Here is a 21,459-nt window from a genome sequence, read left to right on the forward strand (position 1 = left end):
TGGGTTGTCTAGGGTTAATTCACTGTTCATCCATTTTCTGTAGTGATATGGAGCTCAACATCCATCTGTTGTACTGGAATTCATGGGTCTATATGACTAAAGCGAATGGCTAAGGAGTTGTGATAAAGATGAAGATAACTAATATTTGGCACATTTATGGCAGCCCCAAATTATTAAATTTGCCAAATACCATCCTGTTAAATGCCATTGTCTCCTATCATTAATATGGCTTGTCTGGTGTCTGGTGTTGCTGGAAATCTGGAAACCCCCAGTCCTGTAAAATCATTTTTAGTCTCAGATCATCCTAACAATATACTATGACTTCATATTATTTTTCTTTGTTTCAGATCAATACCAGTGAGATTGTGAAATTTTCAGATTTCCTTTTGTCCAAAAAGACCTTGAGAGCTACGTGTAGGTTTGAGAGCAAGTGGCCGTTATTATTCTCTTTAATCGTAAACTCCTTTTCAATTTATATATTGCTTTTAATTGGAATCCAATCAATTTATTGAGCATTGCACAGCACTTTCGATTCCTTGGTATTAATTAATTTATTAGTCAATTGATGAATTCTTTATGAATTAGTGCTGGGGTGGAATATGTTTAATATTGCACAGCACTTTATATCTGTGATATAAATGATTTAATTAATTTTATAATAATTGGCGTTCTAATTGGATTTAAAGGGCATGTAAAGGCAAAAAAATTAAAATCCAATTTTTACTTCCTTTAATGAAAAAGAAACCTATCTCCAATATACTTTAATTATAAAATGTGTAACGTTTTTATAAGAAACCTGACTGTATGCAGTGAAATTCTCCCTTCATTTACTGCTGTGGATAGGAATTGTCAGACCGTCCCTAACTGCTAAGCAGGGAAACAATCATACTTATGAACAGCAGGGGGAGCCCCCACCTTACTTCCCAGCCATGAAGAACTCAAGCAGCTTTGTTTATGACGATCCCTAAGCAGCCCAGACCACACTGAGCATGTGCACAGTCTTAGTCTTGCAAAGATGTTTAACAAAGTTACAAGATGGTGACCCCCTGTAGCCAAATTTGAAAGCATAAATTATTTGTTTGATTAGGCTTGTGGTGCAGTAAGTTCATGTTTATATTTAGTATACAAAATACAGCATTTCTAGCCTTATTCTATTTTAGACTTTACATGCCCTTTAAGCATTGAACAGCACTTTAGATTTTCTGTTGGTACTAATAGCCTAATGATGAATTCTTAAATGAATTGGCGCTTTAATGAATCACGTGATTATTGGTTATTAATTTTGTCTTTAATTTAATTTATTGATAATTTTGTATTGCACCCTAGTTATTAATTTCAAGCACTGGTACTTTATATACCTAAGAGTTTGACTTATTTATGTGACATCTGACAATTGATTAGCGATTAACAGACTAATGACATTATTTGTGGAGTGATTATTTTGTGGAGTGATTGTACTAATTTACAAAAGGTCAAGTGTAGTTCTTTCTTCTCTCCTTTCTACAATTGTAACAGTACTGACACAGGTCAGACCTTTACTTTGACCTGGTGGTTTAAGTAACAGGGGTTGCAATCTTTCTATTTAATGTCCATGGAGCTGTTAATCACCTGAGTGTCAAATGCCCTTTAGTAATTGCTGAATTTCCCATTACCCTAAAGGAGTAATCATAAAGAAGATTTAACCGTCAAATAAGGACCTGCCTTTTTGCAACATAAAAAAACATCTATTTGCCTCCTACTGAAATTGCAGAAATCGTGTACCGCTGCCAAACTGCAATTAAGGGGTATAACATTTAGTATGTTAAAGAATGTCTAATTCAATTGGACCTTTTCCTATTAATATTCCAGTCTCTTATTCAAATCAATGCATGGTTGCTAGGGTAATTTGGACCCTAGCAACCAGACTGCTGAAACTGCAAACTGGAGAGCTACTGAATAAAAATCTAAATAACTCAAAAACCACAAATAAGAAAAAATAATGGTCTCAGAATATCACTCTCTACATCATACTAAAAGTTAATGTAAAGATGAACAACCCCTTTAAGTACAAGATCTGGTCACGAAGGAGAGAAAGGGTGTTTTAAAGCAAAGTAAAGGACGCATCACTTTCAATTAATTTAATCTGTTTGTATTTTTTGATACTTTTTGAAGGTTTGGTGGAGCCCAGTACCGCTTACCTACAGAGATCCAGAAACAGACAATAGGCTTGGCCTTACAGGGGAAGGATGTTCTTCGTGCAGCCAAAACTGGCTCTGGCCTTTATTCTTCCAGTAAGGACTTCATTTATCTCTAGTTACGGGCAAATTTGGGGCGTTTCGCCCAAAACAAAATTTTGCTGGAGAATTTTCGCTGCAGTTTTGCGAATTTATTCGCCGGCAACGAATCACAGGAATACGCTGCGAATTCACGCCTGCCGAATAAATTTGCCCATCACTATTTATCTACTGTACATCATATGGGGACACACCATATGTCTGGGTACTTGAAGCAGGGCAGTTACCTAAACCCTTCATTGCAGTGGAATAGCCTTTGGATGTATCTTTAAGTTACGGCCCTGTAGTAGAATTACTGTTTCAGTTTTTTTTAAAGGAAATCTTACAAGTGGTTAATCCCAGATCTCTATATACAATCAGCCATTTATCATCGGGTTCATTGGATATAGATGTTTATAGTCCCTTTGCCTGTAAATCCTTTATATTTGAATCTCTTAAACTACTATGACAGTAACATTAAATACAGTCATATGAAAAAGTTTGGAACCCCTCACAGCCTGCATAATAATTTACTCCACTTTCAACAAAAAGATAACAGTGGTTTGTCTTTCATTTCCCAGGAACATCTGAGTACTGGGGTGTTTTCTGAACAACGATTTTTAGTGAAGCAGTATTCAGTTGTATGAAATTAAATCAAATGTGAAAAACTGGAGGATTAAACTTTCAGTTTCAACTGTACAGAATGTAGTCAGGAAATGGAAGGCCACAGGCACAGTTGCTGTAAAACCCAGGTCTGGCAGGCCAGGAAAAATACAGGAGTGGCATATGCTGAGGATTGTGAGAATGGTTACAGACAACCAAAGATCACCTCCAAAGACCTATTAGTTGGCTTTCTATGGGTGAGTAGCTGTTCCACACACAAGGATAAGCGTCGACTCAAGTGATGAAAAAGGTTATGTTATCGAAATGTTTAGCAGTGGAAATGCATTCTCTGGAGTGAGAAAAAAAATAATTATCTGGGAGTCTGATGGATAAATCTGTGTTTGGTATATGCCAAGAGAATGATACTTGTCAAAATAAGTAATGTTGACTGCAGTGTCTGATGGTGAAGGTGGATTAATCTAGGGCTGTTTTTTTATGGTTTAGGCTTGAGCCCCCTGGTTTTATTGAGAGTAAACTGTAACATTACAGGGTACAAGTACATTCTTGATATTTGTGGGCTTCCTGCTATTTGGCAACAGTTTGACGGAGGCTCTTTCCTGTTCTAGTACAATATTGCCCTAATCCACAAAGCAAGGTTCCTACAAGGTTCCTATCTTTATTATTTAGGAGAGAGGAAGAACTTGACTGGCCTGCACAGAATCATTTTAATACCTCTGGGATGAATTCTTTCTTCTGACCAAGGGGCCTTACTGTTGGTCTTCAAGTGAAGTTCTTTCTCTTCTCTTCTTGCTGTAGGTCTTTAATTGAAGCTCTCAGCTTGTGTTTTTATGTTTGCTTTTCTTTTATGCTTTATAACCTGTTCAAACAAAAAATGTATCTGCATTGTTTTCTGTCATTAGAGCCATGTAGATGTCCATAAACCTATATTGACTGAAAGCTCTTCTGTCTTTGTTGTAGTGCTTGATGAAGCAGACAGAATACTGGACATGGGATTTGCAGACACAATTAACGCCACCGTAGAAAACCTCCCTAAGAAACATCAGACTCTCCTCTTCTCTGCCACACAGACAAAATCTGTCAAGGATCTTGCGCGTCTCAGCTTAAAGAACCCTGAGTATGTGTGGGTACATGAAAAAGCCAAATTCAGGTAGATGCTTTTAGTCTTTATCAACCAGAACAGCCATCAGACTATTGCTTGCAGTTGCATATATTTGCAGTCTTTGTACTGTGAATCAACTTTGATATTTTATATTGAAGGGGTTGTTCACCTTTGAGTTAACTTGTAGTACAGGGGTCCCAAACCTTTTTTACTTGTGAGGCACATATATATGTAAAAAGACTTGGAGAGCAACACAGCGTGAAAACATTTCCTGGGGTGCCAAATAAGGGCTGTGATTGGCTGTTTGGTAACCTCTATGATGGACTGGCAGCCTACAGGAGGTTCTGTTTGGCAGTACATCTGGTTTTTATACAACCAAAACTTTCCTCCAAGCCTGGAATTCAAAAACAAGCACCTGCTTTGAGGCCACTGGGAGCAACATCCAAGGGGTTGGTGAGTAACATGTTGCTCGCGAGTTACTGGTTGGGGACCACTGTTGAAGTATGATATAAAGAATGATATTCTGAGACCATTTGCAATTGGTTTTAATTTTTTGTGTGTTTTTTGAGATATTTAGCTTTTTATTTAAGCAGCTCTCCAGTTTGCAATTTCATCTGGTTGCGAAGGTCCAATAATTTGAATAATAGACTGTAATAGGAATAGAAAGTTGAGTAATAAAAAGAAGCAATAACAATACATTTGTAGCCTTACAGGGAATTTGTTTTTAGATGGGGGTCAGTCACCCCCATTTGAAAGCTGGAAAGAGTCTGAAGAAGAACGTAAACCTTTTAAAAACTATAAAGAATAAATAATGAGGAGCAATTGAAAAGTTGCTTAAGATCGGCCATTCTATAACTTACTAAAAGTTAACTTAAAGGTGAACCAAGTGGGTTCAAGTTTTAGGTAAATGAGACCTCCTTAAAGGATAAGTAAACCTTTAAAATAAGTGAATGTAAAATTGATGAGGGGGCTATTCTAAGCACTTTTGTAATGTACATTCCTTATTTATTTTATTTTTATTCCAAGATATTAAGGGATACATGTACTGTTAATATGAATGAATTTTGTTACAACAGTGCCACCTACTGGTCATTTTCCCACCAGTCTGACCACCAAGTAGTCAAGGAAGTTGTCAGGAGAAAGAAAGAGGCTGCTCTGATGTTCTTCTGCTTAGGAAAGATGTGAGAAAGGTTTCAAATTGTTTTGATAAGCAGAAGAACATCAGAGCAGCCTCTTTCTTTCTCCTGACAACTTCCTTGACTACTCGGTGGTCAGACTGGTGGGAAACTGACCAGCAGGTGGCACTGTTGTAACAAAATTCATTCATATTTACAGTACATGTATTCCTTAATATCTTGGAAATTAAAAAAATAAATAATGAATGTACATTTCAAAAGAGCTTAGAATAGTCCCCTTGTCAATTTTATATTTACTTATTTTAAAGTTTTAAAGGTGGGTTATTGTTTTCTTTCTCTAAATGCTTGGTAATAGGAGTTTTGAACTTTCCCTGTATTTTGTTATAAGTTTGAACATCACTACCTCCGATTAATGTTTATCTGTAACATTTCTGAATATGTTGCACGCACAACTAAATATTACTTATAGGGGCAGAGTAAATGCAAAAGTGCAGTTGCCAACAGCAACCAGCCTGGCTCACTATGTATTATCTTGTGTTTTTTGTTATTTTTTCTTTTTGTAATAAATTTATTTTTCTTTAATTGGGCGTGCTATCCGTTTTTTGATTATTTTTTGCGGTCAGGTTTGATCAGTCTGCTGCAAGCTAGAGAATTAGATCTAATTGGTTGCTATGGGTAACTGAGCTTGTACAGTTTAACACTAAATCAGACTCATCATAACATATAAACTTAATTGTTGATCATTTTTGTAAGTGCTGAACCCTGTGCATTCTCCCAGGACTTGTACTGGTTAATACTGCTCAGAGAATGAAATTGACATTTTTGGGTGATTCAAAGCTGGCATGATTTATTTGGTTTTTATTATGCTGCGGTTTCATTAACACTGTAATATTTTACCTTGTAAAAGAAACTGCAGCTGTCAAACTTGCCCGTCTGTCATCTCCCCTTTCCTGGCTTTATCTTGTCTTACATACTCCGTTCGCAATGTGCTGGCACTTACTTGACAGGCCGAACTGAAGTGCTTTGCAGGGTTTCTAATAAATTAAATACTGTAGTGATTAATTAAACGTTGCAGTTATGTCCTCCAACTAGCAATTACCAGGCATTGAGCTGAAACCGCTGGCAATGTTCATTATTATAGTGCTGATTGATTTCTGCTAGCGAGAGGCATTTGTTATGTTTTGGGTAGCCGAGGATGAGTAGAGTATAACAGTGCTTTATTAGCAGAGTCATGCAGGCATTACACAACAGTAACTTTCACTTTTATGCTACCAGGAAGTATGCACAGTATAAGTATGAGCACAGTGACATCTACAGGCCATTTGTATAAACACCACAGCATTTTGCATCCTGGTACTGACATAGAACCATGCTCTGGGGGAAGAACCAACTTCTTTAGTATTTAAAGGGCCAGCACAACTTTCTGCATGGATTAAAGGCGCTGAAGGATGTAAGATCTAAAGGGCCAGCACAACCTTCTGCATGGATTAAAGGTGCTGAAGGATGTAAGGTCTAAAGGGCCAGCACAACCTTCTGCATGGATTAAAGGCGCTGAAGGATGTAGGGTGTAAAGGGCCAGCACAACTTTCTGAATGCATTAAAGGCTCTGAAGGATGTAGGGTATAAAGGACCAGCTCAACTTTCTGCATGATTTCCAGCAGAATAATTGGTGGTTGCTAGGTTGCATTCACAGGTCTAGTAGCCCAAAGCAACAAATCAGCAACTTGCATTTTTTGGTGAGCTGTACTAAAGCAATCAGCTATGGATTACTAGACTTGGTCAGTCTTTGCCTTTTTCAGTAATTATTACAGGTATGGAACTGGTTATCCAAACTGATCTTTCCATAATTTGGATCGTTATACCATAAATCTACTAGAAAATCATGTAAACATTTAATGAACCCAATAGGCTGATTTTACTTCCAATAAGGCTAAATTATATCTTAGTTGGGATCAAGTACAAGCTACTGTTTTATTATTACACAGAAAAAGCTAATTTTTACAAATGTGTATTATTTGGATAAAATGGAGTCTATGGGAGACGGCCTTTCTGTAATCTGGAGCTTTCTGGATAATGGGTTTCCAGATATCGGATCCCATACCTGTACTATTATATCATCCCATTTGTATGTAATAGATGGACCATATTGACAACCATTACGTTGGTCTTCATTAGGCAACTTGCCAATAGGCATTATTTCTTTAAAGTAGATGTAAATTTGCCAATAAAAGCAGTAGTTTTTATCCTTTTCTCCACTTCTGGTTTTAACTCAATATAGCAGAAGCCAGCTCTTTTCCCAGGCAAGATTTGGATGCCGATATTATATGTTTGGCCAATTATATGTTCACATCAAGGCAGTTTTGCATCAAATTTGAAAGCAGCTTTGAATTTCAATAAATTGCCCTTTTAGATGACTGGGTTGTTTCTGTTGCTTTCTTACAGCACCCCTGCCACCCTGGAACAGAACTATGTTGTCTGCGAACTACGACAAAAAATAAACTTGCTCTATTCTTTTATACAAAGCCACCTGAATAGGAAGAGCATTTTTTTCTTCTCAAGCTGCATCTCTCTCCCTGAGGATCACTTGCATAAATGACAACATCTGTACATGCAATAGAGTCGTCCTGGACAAAAATTATAGTTGTGCCTTCTGTGATTAGGATTCCAGCACCTGTGTGAGCACCAGCAGCACCCAGATATTTCCACATCTGTATCTGACCCTCTCCTGAAGCTGCAAGCTCACAGCCCACCATCAGGGCGAGGGTTACAATTAGGGATGCACCATTTGGTTTGGGATTTGGCTGCATCAAAGTCTTTTTTTGTGCCCAGTTGAACGAAATCTGAATCATTAAAGGAGAACTAAACCCTAAAAATAAATATTGCTAAAAAGATCATATTTTATATACTGAACTTATTGCACCAGCCTAAAGTTTCAGCTTGTCAATAACAGCAATGATCCAGGACTTCAAACTTGTCACAGGGGGTCACCATCTTGGAAAGTGTCTGTGACACTCACATGCTCAGTGGGCTCTGAGCAGCTGTTGAGAAGCTAAGCTTAGGGCTCGTCACTAATTATCCAGCAGAAAATGAGGTTGGTCTGTAATATACTGTAAGCTGATGCTACAGGGCTGATTATTAAATTCTGATGCTAATTGCACTGGTTTCTGTGCTGCCATGTAGTAATTATCTGTATTAATTACTAATCAGCCTTATATTGTGACATTTCTATTCTATGTGTACTGTATATTGTGAGTGGGTCCCTAAGCTCAGTAAGTGACAGCAGCAGAGAGCATGTGCAGTGAATCAGCCGAAAAGAAGATGGGGAGCTACTGGGGCATCTTTGGAGACACAGATCTTTACTGCTAAAGGGCTGTGGTTGCCTTGGGCTGGTACAGAAGCACAAAACATAGTGTACAACATTTCTAGCTACTCCTTTAATATCATGTGGCTTTACACCAGGTGACTATGCAAATTGCCAATTTGTTTGTCCTCAAGATGTGGTTAATTTGCATTTGCAAATTGGGGTTTGGTTCATTATTTGTCTTTATCCTTGGTAGAAGATATGGTATTCTGACAAATCTGAAAACGTGGCTTGGGTATGTCCCTAGAAACATTACTATCCCTGATAGCTTTGCAGCCATGCTGTTTTTTTCCTGAAGCCATTTCTCAGCCACACCCAATGTGTGTGGCCATAATGGGACCCATGTAAGTGCAAATCTCACAAGTGCCCCAGCACTCGTGTAACATCAGAACCTTGTTTCTTACCCTTGGGTCGTCAGATATTCTTTGACTACAGCTCCTAACATTCTTTAACATATAATCAAAGGTGAAAGCATGGTGGGAGTGTAGTTCAGCAACATATGTGGACAAAAGGTTCAGAAACCGCGCAGAATAGGGACACTGGTGGTATATGCACAACAATGTGCAGACCTGTTATGGCTGTGTGTGCAGTGGAGTATCTGGCAGCTTTATTTCCCCTAATCCCAATTGTGGGGGACAATCTAACATGAAAGTATAACCCACATACTAAGGGGTCTTTTATCAACACTGGACAAATTTGCAGGTGGGCAGTTACCCATGTCAACCAATCAAATTATTGCATTCATTGTTTTACCTGCAGCTGCCTAGAAAAAAGCCAAGCACTGATTGGTTGCTATGGGTTACTGCCCATGGGCAAATTTGCCCATTGTTCATTGGGGATAAACCAAATCCACTGTTTTAGGATTCTGCTGAATCCCGAATCCTTTGTGAAAGGTTCGGCTGAATCCTGAACCGAACTCTAATTTACATATGTAAATTAGGGGGGAAAGGAGGAAAGAGAACCACAGGTTCAACGCATGCTTAAAAAAATGTTGACTTCCTTTTTTTTGGGTGAGCAAATATCACATGATTTTTTGGATTTGGTTGTGCCATGTACTTGGTTCGGCTGAATCCGAATCCTGCTGAAAAAGGCCAAATCTTGGCAGAATCCCGTACTGAATCCTGCATTTGTTTCATCTCTACTGTTCATACATGAGCCCCACTGTCTTTTTGTCCCACCCTGTTCTTATATTTTCCCAGCATTTTTGGGCATCAGTCCATAATAACAAAATCAGACCATGCCTGTGCTTTCCCCTGTTAGGTGCAGTACTTGTTCCGTGCATTCTGCAGCTGCGGCCTGGCATTCTGGTACTGGTTCTGCATGGCAAGCAGCAGCAAATGAAGAGAATGGAAGTTTACAATGACTAGAAAGAAATCTGCGGTTCTATTTGCTACAGACATTGCAGCCACGGGGTTAGGTGAGTCATTGTGCAACAGAGCACAATCCAAGTTCTTGTGGCTGAATCTGTATTCTGTTCACAAGGCTGAGTTTGTGCTGTTTCTTTTAAACAATTACAGCTATGGGATAGCCAAAGTAGTGATGTGCAGGCTAGGCCGGCTGCTGCATCAAATCTTTGGGCCGTAGGGAGGTTTGGGTTGAGCAATTCCTTCAGCTCTCCTCGCATGTGACCTAACACTGGCAGCTTCCAGACCTGCACTCTGCATTTTGTGAAGAAATCAAATTAATTCTTTTTATTGTGTCCATCTATCCTTTTCTTCACAAAATGGAGTGCGGGTCTTTTCAAAAATTTTATATGTAATGCTTTTGACCCTGCACCCGCATCTAATCAAGAGAGTCTGGATTAGAGTGCGGCTGCTGAGAATTAACTTTGACTCGGGTGCAAGGTAATTGAATTAGATAATGGAGAAATGACCAGCAATACAGAGATATTTTGTGAATATTTGAAAGTGTATTAAACAGATCACGTTTTAAGCTGACGTGACATTTCGGTCCACACAGGGACCTTTCTCAAGGCGACAATGTCAAACCCCCAAACAAGTTTATATACCCATAATCCCATTGATACCCGACAACAGGAAGTGATAAGAGAGATAATTACATTAATTAGTGCTAAAACTGCTATACAAGCCAATAAGTGCCATAATAAATCTGTGATTGTTTAAAATGCGTATAAGTGAGTTATATCATAAACCTAATAAGATGCTACAGTGCTCTGAATGGTTGATTGTTAAAATTGTGTTAAAAAGTACTACTGTGCTGTTAATAATTAGTTAAAAAGTGTATAAGTTACAATATCTATTCAATAATATTCTAAAAAATTACAGTACAAAATATCCAGTTTGTCACCATATAAATTGGTCAATACTTGGGTTACTACTTAATTTATAATATACACCTCTGGTTATAACAAGCCCCAAGTGTTGTATAACTATTGGTCCATATAATTATCAATTTAACACCAATAGTAAAAACAAGGTTAAAGCAAGCCAGTTATAGTGTATTGTCTACAAAGTGAATTCCGTAACAAGGTATCAGAAATAGGTACTCTATATATAATTCCACATGGCCAATAAATTAAATGAATATATTTTTTTGTGTATCAGCATAACAATCTATCCATAAGATTTATGTCCCAGGACAGGTTATTTCACAAAAAGCAGTTCAAAGCCAATGAGCTGTTCAAACCCTTGGGAGCTACACAGTTTAAATCATATGTCCAAAAAGCCTCCCTCTGAAGTAACATACAGTCAATGTTACCACCTCTTGCTAGATCCTGAATGCAATCAATGGGCAAATATTTGAAAGTGGAGTCCGGATGTTTAGCTATCAACCAGTATTGTGCCACTGGTTGTTTCGAGATATCCTGTTTAGTTTCCTTTCTTGGTTTTGGATCAAGTGCCGCTCTAATGGTCGAGCGATGCATGCTGATTCGTTCCCGCAGGTGCCTACAGGTCTTGCCGCAATACAGTAGCCCACAGGGGCATTTGATTATGTACACCACATTTTGGGACGTGCAAGTAAGTCTGTGTTTAATGGAGTACGATTTACCAGTATGTGGATGGAAAAATTTGTCACCTACAATTAGAGAATTACACATTGTACAATTGCCACACTTGAATCCATCCACCAGTCTTATAGGTGTTTCATACTTGCTTACCGGATCGGTGGGGGGAAAGAAGTTCCTTTAAGTTCCTGTTTCGCCTATGTCTTGCGATTGAGTGCTGTCAAGTCGATATCAGATTTCACAATGGGCCACTGCTGCAAAATAGATTTTTTAATTAAAGGGCATGAAATATTGTCATATAATAAATCTCATTTGATTTATCCACATCAACCCGTGTAGAACCTGTAATGGAAATGGAAGTCACTACTCACATCCAAGATGGCGACGGCGTCCAAGATGGCGACTCCTTGCCCCTCCATGTGGATCCTGCTGGTCGCAGCACTATGACGCTAGCGTCTTCCCGCTTGCCGATTGGTCGCCGGCGACGGAATGGTCGCCGGGGTCAGAACGTGCGTCTGCGTATTGACGCCGGCGTCAGGACGCCAGCGTCATGACGTCATTGCGCCCAAACGTTTGGCGCCAAGACTGGCCTATTTAAAGCAACCTGGACACTGTAAACATTGCCCAAGTATAGGTCTAACTTCGTGTATTCATGGGTGTATTATTTTTGATTGATTCCTGTGTACCAACCTTTGCCTGTTATTTCGGATTGACCCTTCGCTGCCTGGATTGAACTTTTGCCTGGACTTTGACTACTCTCTTGCCTCAACCTTTTGATACCACGAACTTTGGTTAGCTACCTGCCTCCTCCTTGGTCCATACTCCTACTGTGCCTTCGGGCCCTTACAGAACCCTTTAGAATCATCTCCCAATCGAGTGACCCGGCCCATTCATTGTATCTTTAATCAGTTTGCTCGGATATCCCCTCTCCGAAAACCTATTGGCCATGGTTTCCAATGCCAACACCCTCTCCTCTGTTTTACTGGTCACTCTTATTACCCGCACCATTTGTGACCTGGGTAGGGAGTGGGTGACTACGTGAATGGTGTAATAGAGAGTTCCTATCCGTTGGTTTTTGGTAGATCTTGGTATGTAACTGATGTAACTTTATATATTGTCACATCCAGGAAGTTAATGCTACATGCGTCGGTATGTACTGTGAATCTAACGGGTGCGGGTATGTTATTTAAATCATTGACAAATACATTCAGCTCCTCCTCAGAACCATACCACAAGAAAAACAGGTCATCAGTGTAGCGTCTAAAATATCCACCATTTTTGCGAAAAAGTGGATGATTGTATATATTTAGGGTTTCATATACATGCATAAAAATATTAGCATAAGTTGGCGCTACATTTGAACCCATCACGGTCCCAGTAAGTTGTAAAAAGAAATCAGTCTCAAATTTAAAGTAATTGTTATACAATTATTCCAAAAGTGAAATCACAAATTCCGATGGTGGGCCGGTGTAGGTATGATTATCACTTTAAAAACTCCCTCACAGCCTGGATGCCCGTCCCGTGTGGGATGCAGGTGTAAAAGCTCCGGACATCCATAGTCACGAACAAAAAATCATATTGTCCGTGTTTATACTTCGGATCATCTTTAAAAAATCTGTGGTGTCTTGAAAAAAGGATCCCAATTCTCTAATCAGGGGCTGTAACAGTGTGTCCACATATCTGGCTATGTTCTCTGTTAATGATCCCCTGGCTGATATAATAGGCCTACCGGGGGGATGTGATAGGGACTTGTGTATTTTCGATAGAGAGGAAAAAACTGGTCTCCCCCCTTGGTTTTCCCAAGTTGGAGTGATAGGGTAAATTTTGTAGTTTTAATTCAGTAGTTTGTATATGAAGCCTGACCACTTGCACCCAGTGAAGAAAGGGATGAGCTGCATTTCATTATTTATTTAAATTATATATATATATAGGGCCTATATATATATATATATATATATATATGCCTATATCGTAAATGGTATTGTATTCACGGGAAAAAATAAATAAATCTCCCCAGTTGCCTCCAGGGTAATGTGTCTGGGTGGAAGTGATGTCATGCACAATGATAAGTGACATAACTCGCAAGCACTGTTTGCGATTGGGTGCCTAGGGTGACACCGGACCTAAATACAGCATGGGATTAGTATAGCAACCAATAAGCAGGCAGCCATACCGGTCAGTTGTTTAAGACAAGCATCTGGCTATGGGCAAGACTTTTTTATAACATTAACCCCTATATGTTTAGGAGTACATCTGCGGTTAGGGTTGACACCTTTTCTGGAAAAAAATACCGGCCTTCCTATTTATTTAGCTTTTTACCTATTAATAACATTGGGATCATCCATCATTTTTACCGGCCAGGCCGGTAAAATACAGGCCAGGTGGCAACCCTATCTGCGGTACCTGAGATAACTACTGAGTACTTTGTTCTTGGGCAAATGTTTCTTTTAAGCAAAACATTTTTACAACATTAAAGCAGTGCTTCACTTTTAAGTGAACTTTTAGGGATTATTCATAGTAATTTTCTGAATTATACTCCGACCAAATCCGCACAGGTTATTTCCCCTTATTTATCAATAAATTTTACTGAAAAATTCCAGGGAAAAAACTCGAAAAAATCATGAAAATTGTACGAAAATTTAAATCATACAGATTTTCCGCCAGAATTTTTTCCTGAAAATCACCAACTCTTTGGAATATTGCACGAAACCCAGCGCAGATCAGAATATCTTCGGGACTTCTGCCACTGACTTATATGCAACTTTGGCAGGTCTGAGATGCTGGATTTTAAGATTCAGACTGATTCCATTCTTGGGGTATAATAATTCCTGAAAAATTCTAGTTTTTTTTTCCCCACTAAAAATCCGGATTTTATTGTAAAAAAACTTGAATTTCTTGAGTTTTTGGCACTCTGACTTTAATAAATAACCCCCTTAGTATGTTATAAAATGGCTAATCCTAAGCAACGTTTCAAATGGTCTTCATTTATTCTTTCTTTGTAGTTCTTGAATTATTTGCCTTCTTCGTCTGACTCTTGCCAACTTTCAAATGGGGGTCACCGACCTCCATCTAAAACACAAATGTTTTGTAAGACCACCAATTTATTGTTATGGCTATTTTCCTTACTCCTCTTTCTATTCAGGTCCTTTCCGAGTCATATTCCAGTCTCTTATTCAAATCAACACATGGTTGCTACGGTAGGACCCTAGCAACCAGGTTGCTGAAATAGCAAACTGGAGAACTGCTGAATAAAAAGCTAAATAACTTAAAAATGAAAACCAATTGCAAATTGTCTCAGAATATCACTTTCTTCATCAGACTAAAAGTTCATTTAAAGATGAACCACCCCATTAAATGCAAAAACCCTTTCTGCAAAAATGGCCGGTGTTGTCATTGTGTTGTGCAAATGTGTCTTGACTAAGAAATCATCTAAAAGTGCCCTTTTGTGTAATAGTTTGCTGCCCTGACTGTCTGGTTAATAGAAGCAGCGAGAGGCTGTGCAGATTCACTGGTGGCACTGATTAATCACAGCCTTCCCGGCTTTGCAGCAGTAAAAAGGTATTGGTCACACAGAAATGGAGAAGGTGTCACAGCTGCTGCACTTTCATTTCATCCTCTTAAATCTCCACTGTGTAAAGGGGGAAAAATTTGTTTCTTTTTATTAACCCCGCAAGTGCTTCCCCCCCCCTGCAGGCCTAGGGATGTATTTAAAAACCTGAGCTGTTTTTCCTTAGTGAAATGATGTGCTATAGAAAAGCTTGAGGCTATACAAGGGAAGTATGAATTGCGGGTGCCCATCCGATCTTGTTTTGTTACAGCGTAAGAGTTGGAAATGACACATTTGTGTCACTTGATCCCTGCAGCAATGAGCTGTCTTACAGGTTAAAGAAGATGGTCCAATCCATGTGGAGTGCCAAATGTTAGGGCAACACCAAGGATTGTAATGACTTAACTTAAACCCCGGCTTGTGCTCCTATTAGCCGAAAACTGCACCGTTCCAGGGTACGGGAGTGAGCAATTCTTGTCCTTCCTTCTTCAAAATCCAGCTGCGGGCGCATGCACAGTAGAGTGAAAAAGCTTGTGTTTTTGTTAAAATACAGCTTTTAAAGGAGAACAAAACCCCCCAGTAAGAAAAGTCAGTACCTACTACCCTCGATAGTCCCACCTCTGTCTTTCCCCCCGTATAGTACAATCCTGCGCGGGTCCATTTTTTGGAACCCGACCCGTACCTGCAATCCACAACCCGGACCAGCAACCCGCATTCTTACTCACTTGGACCCGATACCCGACAAGTACCTTATCCACAACCCGACCCGTTGACCATCAAGAATCAGGAAGTGCTGTCATTGTAAACCGGAAGTGACATCTTCATAAGTAGACGTGGAGTAAAAAAAAGGAGTAAATATCGCTTTTGAGAAGACCCGTGGCCCGACCCACACAATCGCCGACCCACATCTATACCCGCACCCGGAACTTCAACCCGCTGGGTACCAAAGGTTTTTGCGGGTAAACCGCGGGTACCCGACCCGCTGCAGAACTCTACCGTATAGTTCATTACCCGTGAAAGTGTGCGGAATACATTGCTCAGATATCGGTGCAGAGTAAGCACAGTGGAGCTCATTGGCGCCATCTTCCGGATCTTTGGTCTTCATCTGTAAGGAGTGCTGTATTGGGGCATGCGCAGTTGGAGCATGAGCTCCGCTGCGCTTACTTTGCACAGATACGTGAGCAATGTATTCGGGACACTTTCAGGGGTAATCAACAACTGCCGGGAGAGTAGGGAGGAGGACTATCTAGGGTAATAGGTAGGGGTTTTTCATATTGAGGGGATTTAGTTCTCCTTTAACTTTACTGCGTATGTGCGCCTGCCCGAAGAAAGAAGGACACAAAAGGATCACTTCCTTACAAGTACCCCGGACCTTTCCGTTTTCTGCCAACAGGAGCACCTGCCTTGGTATCAGGCATAAGCCTATGATTAAGTGTCCTAGTGACACAAAACGCATCAGGCAATAAGATGATTGTATAAATAAAATATCTATTTTATCTACAAATTTCTGTCTGATCTATACGTGAGTTACCAGTGTGCCTGGCATCTACATTTACTTTTTGCTTGGTATCAGAGATGTCATTACAATTATTGGGGGGGTGCCCTAACATTTGGCACCCCCTGTGGACTGGACATTCACTTTTCCCTTAAGCCCATCTTGGTTTAAAAATTTGTGCAGAGGTCAATATCAGATTATGAAATGGTCTTTCTAGGCCGGGATGTGCTGAATCAACTTTTTCCAGATCTGGCTGAATGCAAAGTATTTTTTTTTTGAAGAATTTGCTCCTTATATTGACCCACCTCTCAATCCTAATTTGTGTATGCATAATTTAGGTAGACCACTCCTTTAAAGGAGTGGTCTACCTAGTATGTTCTAGAATAACTAATTCTAAGCAACTTTTCAGTTGGCTTTTATTTTTTCTTTCTTATAGTTTTTGAATAGTTTTCCTTCTTTTTCTGACTCTTTCCAACTTTCAACTGGAGGACACTGACCCCATCTAAAGTACAAATGCTCTAGAATGCTACAAATGTATTTATACTTTTTATTGCTCACCCTTCTATTCAGGCCTCTTATTCATATTCCAGACTCTTATTCAAGTCTCAAAAAATCACAAATGTTGAATAATAAAAAACAATTGCAAATTGTCTCAGAATATCACTGTCTACATCATACTAAAAGTTCATTTAAAGTCGAACAACCCCTATATAGTCCACAGCAAGTGATAGGATATGTACATGTTCTGACCTGTTATGCAGAGATTTTACTAGCCATTGGCCGAATGGCTCCAAAAATTCTTATGCTATAAGTGATTTTGCATCTTTGATGGTTGAGAGTCTGTGTTGACTCAAAACCAAGATTGTAGCTCGTGTTGAGTTTGTGCGAGAGGCTTGTAAATCGTAAACTACAGAGGAGTGGAGTCTATTAAAGCAGACGCTGGTATGTAGGTGGTGCCCCCAAGAGGAACTCTGTGAAACAACCAGGCTTGTCTAATAGAATAATAAAACACAAATTTGTTTGGGAAACAATTTCCCTTTGGGCCATTTGCCCTTGAATGTCAAGTGCAACAACAACACCTTTTCTCTACACATTGGACTATGGCATATTCACGGCTTGCTTGTGTATCCTTGACCTTAGCAACACTAGTTTCCCTTGCCTTCCTTTTAAATTGAGACACAAACATGGCTAATGAAGACCTGCACAGATTCAGACTTGTTCCCTGCATTATTTATCAGTGTTCCATTTAAGGAGGAGACGTGCGAGCACAACGGAGTAGCTTAGCTATTAGCCAGGCTGTCGGGTGATTTTCATATTCTGTCCTGATTTAGCCCTGCTGTTTTCTTATTGCCTGAATTGTTTCCAAATTATGCTAATAGGGTTCCATTCTATAATCCTCCTTCCAGGAAGGTCATTGTATTGCTGGTAGGGTCTTGATGCAATACAACAAATTAGTTACGAGGACTCGCCTTTCCTTTCCTAATGTAACCCTGCAGTCTCTATTCGGTTGAAGGTCTCAAATAATGTCTTGAGTTTTTTTGTACAAGACTTTCAGAGGGGTTAATATACTAAATCATTTGTATCACTCATCAGGAAGCCGTGCATACAGAATGTTCATATAATTCACAAGAACCACGAAGAAGAACAATATATCCTCCAGCTGGCCTGTGCTAGACAGACATTTGTAAGATAGGATCTTATTAGCATTCCTGATAGGGGATCTTTCTGTAATTTGGATCTCCATATAGTCTGCTAAAAATCATTTAAAGGGGTGGTTCACCTTTAAGTTAAAGGAACAGTAACACCAAAAAATGAGTAATGAAAATACGAGTAATGAAAATACAATGTACTGTTGCCAGGCACATGTAAAACTTTGTGTTTGCCACAGAAACACTACTTTATATAAACAAGCCACTGTGTAGCCATGGGGGCAGACATTCAAGCTGAAAAAGGAGAAAAGGCACAGAAAAACAGCAGATAACAGATAAGCTCTGTTGTATACAATAGGATTTTTCAGAACTTATTTGTTATCTACTGTGTATCCTGTGCGTGAATGGCTGCCCCCATGGCTACACATAAGCTTGTTAATATAAACTATAGTAGTACTTATCTGTTATCTACTGTGTATCCTGTGCGTGAATGGCTGCCCCCATGGCTACACAGCAGCTTGTTAATATAAACTATAGTAGTACTTATCTGTTATCTACTGTGTATCCTGTGCTTGAATGGCTGCCCCCATGGCTACACCACAGCTTGTTTATATAAACTATAGTAGTACTTATCTGTTATCTACTGTGTATCCTGTGATTGAATGGCTGCCCCCATGGCTACACAGCAGCTTGTTTATATAAACTATAGTAGTACTTATCTGTTATCTACTGTGTATCTTGTGCTTGAATGACTGCCCCCATGGCTACACATCAGCTTGTTTATATAAACTATAGTAGTACTTATCTGTTATCTACTGTGTATCTTGTGCTTGAATGGCTGCCCCATGGCTACACATCAGCTTGTTTATATAACTATAGTAGTCTTATCTGTTATCTACTGTGTATCCTGTGCTTGAATGGCTGCCCCCATGGCGACACAGCAGCTTGTTTATATAAACTATAGTAGTACTTATCTGTTATCTACTGTGTATCTTGTGCTTGAATGGCTGCCCCCATGGCTACACATCAGCTTGTTTATATAAACTATAGTAGTACTTATCTGTTATCTACTGTGTATCCTGTGCTTGAATGGCTGCCCCCATGGCTACACATCAGCTTGTTTATATAAACTATAGTAGTCTTTCTGAAGCAAACACACGAGTTGTACCAGGGCAGAGCAACAGTAAATTATATTTTCATTCCTTTAAAACACTTTCATTTTTTGGTGTTACTGTTCCTTTAACTTTTAATATGTTATAGAATGGCCAGTCCTAAGCAACATTTTAATTGGTCTTCTTTATTTAGTTTTATGTTTTTTGAATTATTTGCCTTCTTCATCTGACTTTCAAATGGGGGTCACTGACCCCATCCAAAAAAACAAATGCTCTGCAAGGCTACAAATGTATTGTTATGGCTACTTTTTATTACTCGTCTTTCTATTCAGACCCTCTCCTATTCATATTCCAGTCAATACATGGTTGCTAGGGTAGGACGCTAGCAACCAGATTGCTAACATTGCAGATTGGTGAGCTGCGGAATAAAAAAATCAAAAACCACAAGTAATAAAAAATGAAAACCAATTGCAAATTATCTCAGAATATCACTCTCTACATCATACTAAAAGTTAACTCAAAGGTGAAGAATCTCCTTAAACCCAGTAGGATTGTTCTGCCACCAATATGGATTTTTGCAGTTTAGTTACCATCAAGTACAAGGTACTGATTTATTATTACAGAGAAAAGGGAAATTTAAAACAAGTATTTGCTTACAATAGACTGTAGGGGAGATGGGCTATAATTCAGAGTTTTTCTAGATAAGGGATCCAGTACCAGTATATTAAATGGATTGTTTAGGAAAAAATGTATACAGGTATTAGATCTGTTATCAGGAAGCCCGTTATCCAGAGACCTCGGGATTACAAGGAAGGCCATCTCCCATAGACTTCATTTTATAATTTTTAAAAATGATTTCCTTTTTCTCTGTAATAATAAAACAGTAGCTTGTACTTGATCCAACGAAGATATCATTAATCCTTATTGGAAGCAAAACCAGCCTATTGGGTTTATTTAATGTTTATATGATTTTCTTTTAGGTATGAAGTTACGGAAACATCCGTTATCCAGAAAACCCCAGGTCCCGAGCATTTTAGATACCTGTATCAGATTTACTTTTAGGATGTTGTTATCTGTAAAGATGGCACCATTTTGAGATAGACCCCTAAAGTTTCTAGCCTCATTCTTTGTTTGTCTTTAGTGTATTTTACAGTGACTTTCAGCTTTATACAGGAATAGACTCAAACCTTTTCTTATTTGCTGGTTATTTTTTCACAGATTTTCCAGCAGTGAACTGGGTGCTTCAGCTCGACTGCCCTGAAGATGCCACTGAGTCAAAAGAACAGCCCGGTGGGTTTCTAAAAATATTAAATTTCCTTCTGCCGTGACATGGAAACCAACATAAATATTTATTAACACTGGAGACAAACATCACCGGTAATGTTGCCTGTAGCAACCAATGCGATCTTTGCTTTTTAACTTGTAGGTGACTGTTAAATCTAATTGCTGATTGGTTGCTATGGGTAACATCACTGGTGTAGGGTGCAATTTGCACAGTAGACAAGACCTTGTGGATCTGGTTTTGGATAGATTGGAGACAGGGTTAAAGGAAAACTATACCCCCAAAATGAACACTTAAGCAACAGATAGTTAACATCATATTAATAAGTGGCATTTTAAAGAATCTTACCAAACTGTTCTATATATTTAAGTAAATCTTGCCCTCATCTCTTGCCTTGAACCACCGCTTCGTGATGGTCTGTGTGCTGCCTCAGAGATCACCTGACCAGAAATACTATAACTCTAAGGGGGTTATTTACTAAGCTCCGAATACCCGAAATTCCCCGATATCCGAAAATTCGTGTTTTTTTTTAATAAAATCGGACTTTTGAAAAAATCAAGAATTTTTCGGGATTTATTAAACCCCGAGGGCTAAAAAGCCCGAATATAAAAACAAGGCATCTCAAACCTGTTGAGGTTGCATAAAAGTCAATGGGAACAGTCCCATTGATTTTTGATTGTGTCGGGGGTTTCGTCCAATTTCACAATGTTTTCGTAGCTTTCGTGTGAAAACTTCTAAAAATTCGGAGATTTCGGGGAAAATTCACGAAAAAATCGGAGCTTTTCCCGCAACAACTCTGTCTGTTTATTGGCTCATGTGACCTAACAAGTACGGTTTGTTGGTATGTTTGTGTGCACGGTGAATCGTACGATCCCAGGGGGTGGCCCTTATTTTTGTAAAATGGCAATTTTCTATTTATGATTATCCAATGGCACAT

The 21,459-nt window shown here is 39.1% G+C and overlaps 1 pseudogene; it reads left to right on the plus strand.

Annotated features, from left to right (window-relative positions):
- The window catches only part of LOC121399739, a 123,729-nt pseudogene that overhangs the window by 364 nt on the left and 101,906 nt on the right, over positions 1-21,459 (plus strand).

The sequence above is a fragment of the Xenopus laevis genome, chromosome 2L (assembly GCF_017654675.1).
Source record: "Xenopus laevis strain J_2021 chromosome 2L, Xenopus_laevis_v10.1, whole genome shotgun sequence".
NCBI classification, from domain to species: Eukaryota; Metazoa; Chordata; class Amphibia; order Anura; family Pipidae; genus Xenopus; species Xenopus laevis.